Below are 5,534 nucleotides of genomic sequence, written 5' to 3' on the forward strand. Positions count from 1 at the left end.
GCTTTACTGTGTTTTTCTTTCTCCTTGTAATGTCCCTCAGCTTTTGCCCCTCTCTTTGATATTTTTGGAATGAGCAGTGCATGTTAGTTGCGGTCATGGGTACTGCTCTAAGCACACTACAAATTTCATAGTCCAACTTGGGAACTGTCAGGATCACGTAGTGCTCTTGCTCCTCATTCCAGCACCCGGGTGTTAGTTGTTGCTTTCCCCCCTGTCCAGTGGCGGCTAGTGCTCAAAATTTTTAGGGGGGCGCAAACAAACTGAAAAAAAAACCCCATCAATTGCAGCCTCACTGTGCCCATCAAACGCAGCTACTGTGCCCATCAATTGCCGTAACTGTGCCCATCAAACACAGCCACTGTGCAATCAAACGCAGCCACTGTGCGCATCAAACGCGGACACTGTGCCTATCAAATGCAGCCAGTTTGCCCCATCTATTGCCACCAGTTTGCCCCATCAATTGCCGCCAGTTTGGCCCATCAATTGCCGCCAGTTTGCCCCATCAATTGCTGCCAGTGTGCCCCCCCCCCGCCAAAACTTACCTGTCTCGGGTCAGCACTGTCCTCCACGCTCCCTCCGAGTCCTTGATGTCTTCTCCCATCCTCTTCTGCTATGATTGAATGCCTGATAGGCATCCAATCACAGCGCCTGTCCCTTCAGCCAATCAGGTGACAGGTAACCAGACCCGGTGCACCTGATTGACTGAGAGGCGGGTCAGTGTTAGGGAAGCGATTTATTTGATTCCCTAACACAACACTACGTAAGCAGCGAATGCACAGCAGTGCGCCCGCTGTTTACCAATTTGGAAGCCTATTAGAGCCAACGGCTCAAATCAGGATGCCTATTACAGCCACTGGCTCTAATCAGGCACTTCCAAAAACACCCCCTCCGCTGTAATTGAGATGCCCGGCGCCCGACGAGAGGCCGGACACCTGAATAGGGGGCGGCAGCGGCGACAATAGATAGATTCATGCAATGCATGAATCTATTGAAGATTGACGGGTGCAGGAGAGAGGGGGCGGCGCTCCGGCGCCCTCTATGGATGCACCGCCACTTCCCCTGTCTGCGTTCACCTGCAAGGTGATTGATCTGGTCAGTCACCTGATATAAGTAAACTGAACACTATCCCTTGCTTGTGATAGAGACAGAGTTACCTGCGTTGTTCCTGATCAAGCCTCCCGTTTGTCTTCCCTGCTTTGCTGTTGGATATCCCTGTGTATGACCCAGATCAGATATTGGACTATTCCCTGAACTCAGCCTGCCTTATACCTGGACTGTCAGAGATCCACGCTATCTGTCTGCTAAACTGCAAGTAGTCTGTTGTTTGCTCTGTTCGCATCTGCCCTGGTGTGGTGGCAGGGCACTATAGCATTGTGTATAAGTCCTGGGGGCAACCAAGTATCAGTAGGCCTGCTTGCCTTAAGGGAAAGGGGGCTGCTATAGGTGAAGCACACAGTAGCTAGCTATAGTGTCTGACCACCTGCATTGAAGTAGACGTGACATTCATGACAGGAACGAGCAAGAGAGGGTGTGTACCTTCCTACATGTAGTGGGACCAACAGGAACAAACATAGCCATCTTCTAACAGGAAGTCAGATCACAGCAGCAGCAAAAAAAATGATTTGGAGGAAGCAGAGAGCAATAGAAGAGACTTTTTTGGAGTTAAGAATATTTAGTATACTTTTATAGATTTTTTTCAAAACCAGAGTTTACTGTCAGTTTAGGTACTGCAAAGCCTCGCTTCACCTTATGGGCCAGAGTGAAAAAACACATCTGCTGACCTATTGTCCTGGATCCATTGGCAAATTGATTGCATATATTCATCAACACCTTTGGCCATTGGGTCCTGCAGGCAGCATCCATAGCACCAACATCTTTACTGCACTGAGCTTGAAGAATTTCATTCATGTTCTGCTTTGCCCATGTTCTCAGTGTAAAAATTCCTCAAGAGCTATCCAGATTTGCAGAACGAACATATTTTCCATGAACATGAGACTCAGCTAGAACTTCCTCAGACCCACAAGAAACCTTTAACCTAAGGGATGTTAACAACATATACTCTAAAATCATTTCCAGGTAAGTGCATTGCTGGTGTAGCAATATGGACTGTTACCAGAAAGCTTTGTACCTTTCAGTGTACCTTAAACATTGTCCCCGTGATTATTCGTGCAGCCAGTGACCTCATACTTGTGTGCCAACTGAGTGAGTTATGGAGCATATAGTCCTCTTTGAATCTGCTGCTATGCATTCATGTACCCTAAGACTACAAATCCCAGGGACCCTTGCAGTGGCCTGAAGGTTGCTGGGAGGGATGATAAAAGGAGCTTAGAAGCCCACACATGCTCTCTTCCTCCTGAGCCTGACGCAAGAAGGACCTCTCTGTGTGACAGAGAGAGAGAGAGGTCGCGGGCCTACCCCGCGGAACGCTACTTCCACCACTAGGCCTGAGAGGCCTAGTCCTGCTACTCGCTGTTGGACATCCTGTTACTAGCATCACTTACAGCATCTACTCATCAGTGCGGATGTGTGGAGAAAGTCACTACCGTAGGTAGAAACAGAGGATCCGTTGCTAGAGTGTTGCCATCCGTGTTCCTGTACATAAGACTGCTGACTGATTTGGGTTGTTGGTGAGAGAGCAAGCTGCTCAATCTTTATGTATTCACTACCACCATTACAGAACACAGTGCGCACACATCTCTGCCCAAGAATACTGTACTGCATTGCTGGAACACTGTACTCAGACGCCTTAGGCCCTCACCACTTGGAATCTATTGTTTCGTCTGCAACCAAACGGATTACAGTTAACAAACTCCAACTAGCTAGTGAAGAATAATAGATCTACCAAATGGAACTCTACTGCCATTACTCATAGGAAGCATATATATATATATATATAAACACCAGCGGGCGATTAGTCCTTCCATTAAAATAGAATAGGCTGTTTAGATTACGTCTATCTCAGTGTGGCCACTTGTGTCGTTATGAAAAGAAAAAATGTGTAGAAAACTCCTGCGCTGTCAAAGGGATCCTATACTAAGGGGACACTGCTGCAACACACAAGACTGCTCCAAAACAGACAAAACAATAGTAGACTAAGAAGGTGGTGGCTGCGCTGTGATAGAGAGGGGGGTGGGGGGTGGGGGGGTTGGGAGGAGGGGGGCTAAACTAAATCGATAAATAACAAATGACCTGAAAATGTGAATAAATCATGTAAAAGCGTACTCACAAATGCAAATAAATAAATAGAGTGTACGCACAAACAAATGTCACTAGATGATATATAAAAAATTAACCGTGATCAAACCAAAATGAAAATAAAATTAAAATAAAGAAAAAAAGGCTGGAAATGTATACCAGCAAAGAATGTGCAGGGGTATGTGAATCTGCTAAAAAAGAGCATAAATCCAAAATTTATCATAATATCATGAAAAAGTCCTCCAATGAAATTAGTATAACCATGTGTATATAAATAAAATAATCAACTGATGATATAGGTACACACGTGAATAATAATTGACAATGTGAATAAAAAGTAAGTATAAGTGTCCATAGAAATAGTCCCAGTGATTAGTGTTGGTGACCCGCCAACACTTGGCGAAAAAATACAATAGAAAAATAAAAATAAAAATCACAAGATGACGATAGTCCCACCACCAAATGTGACAATCCTGGATATAGATAAGATGATGATGAACCAGGAGGAAGGACAAAAAACAGTGTGCTGACAGGTGGGGGCACCTTCGTGTTCCCAGGCCCCTTACCTTACAGCTGTAAGGTATACAGCATATGCAGAGGAGACCTCGCAGACGGGGAAATCCAATGGTACAGCAGGTGGCGTTGATTGGTGATGCCGTATATCATATGTAGAAAACAAAGAACGAGTGGTATATAGTATGATACCGTTTGATGTAAGGATACAGGTGGGGGAAGGGGGGGAGGGGGGGAGGAGGGGGGGTTGCACTCACTTTTAGACAGTGAGCGCACGCCTCAACCCACGAGCGCCGAGCTCGTATAATCCCAGGCTCTAGATCTTCTGAGGGATTCTCCCCGCTTCCAGTTTCACCACCCGTTGTGCAGAGTTGTTTAGTGCGGTATATAAAAAACAGAAACCGCACATAGCATAATCCCGTAAGTCATGTAATTTATTGAAACACTCATAAAAGTTCATGCACTTACATTTAAAAGCAGCTGGGGGGTAAAACATCTACGAGCGCCGAGCTCGTCACATCCAGCTAGTGTGTGGCAGCGTCCCGTGCTCCTGACGCGTATCGTCACGTCACGTGACTTCTTAAGAGGATGGCACGGGATAGAAAGCCAATGCTTATAAAGGGTCCCCGTGTGATGGACACACGGCGGCCATTTTTCCGAAGGGCGCTAATGTAAAGGATAGGGCAAGCAATCAGCGGCCATTTTCCCAGAGCTTATCTCTATTTGTAATGTCAGACGGAGCAATCTAGCAAGCTTTTGAAATGAAGCCAATTATAAGATAACCGTTATGCTGGATAAACAGCCCAGGGCTGCGGGGGAGGTCTAGAGCCATATTTAGATAGAAAAAACGTTAAAAAAATATATGTGCTTCAATGTATGAATACACCGATCGACTAATATTAAAAATAATAGCCTAATTCATAAAAAAAGACAAAGAAATATTATAAGAAAAAAGGGGTAAATATATTAGTTGTCATTTAATATAACGATATTTTAAGGGGTACTATTATAAGGACTGCAAAATGGGCAACTGGTGGCCATTAACAGAATCCACCATACTACACAGTGTCAAATGGGGTAATGTATCAATAGTACAACCTATTTATGAGATATAGGACATACCTAATGGGGACAAAGTCAGCCCAAAGTTGCAGGGATAAAAAAGGGGATTAATAAAAGACGGGGCATGCTTGAAATTAAAAACAAAATAAAATAATAATAATAAAAGTAACAAATTACAGAATGCTCCCGTATATAGATACAGGGGGCACTCTGCATAGTATTGTAAAATAGTGAACAGGCTGGTAGAAAAGTAATAGAGAGAAAAGGGAATTTAAACATTTTAACTCACTATTAAATAGTAATAGTGGACATAGAAAAGAGGAATACAATAATCACCGAAAAATGACAAAATATATCAGAAAAATGTCAAAAAACGTCTCTGGAGCTCGGGAGGTGTCAGACACCAACTATACCAATACTCACACCAGAAAATAATACAGGCAGAGAACAAAACAAAACACAAAATTAAATTTAGACTAATGGTTTGTAAATCCATAGTAAAATGCATAAATAGATGATTAAGTCATAGAAAGAGAGGAGTGCGGGGGAAGGAGGGAGTTAGATACTAGAAGTCGCTTATGAAGCAATTTAGGTCGAACTCGATATTGAGTCCCTTTGGTGCTAAGGTGTCCATGGAATATATCCATTTGGACTCTAATTTGCTTAGAGCCCTCACTTTGTGGCCCCCTCGCCATGGTCTCCTGTAGGGTTCAATACCCCAAAATTTCAGATGTCTAGGGTCTCTATTATGATGTTTATCAAAA

Source organism: Aquarana catesbeiana, linkage group LG01 (assembly GCF_042186555.1).
Source record: "Aquarana catesbeiana isolate 2022-GZ linkage group LG01, ASM4218655v1, whole genome shotgun sequence".
In the NCBI taxonomy this organism is placed as follows: domain Eukaryota; kingdom Metazoa; phylum Chordata; class Amphibia; order Anura; family Ranidae; genus Aquarana; species Aquarana catesbeiana.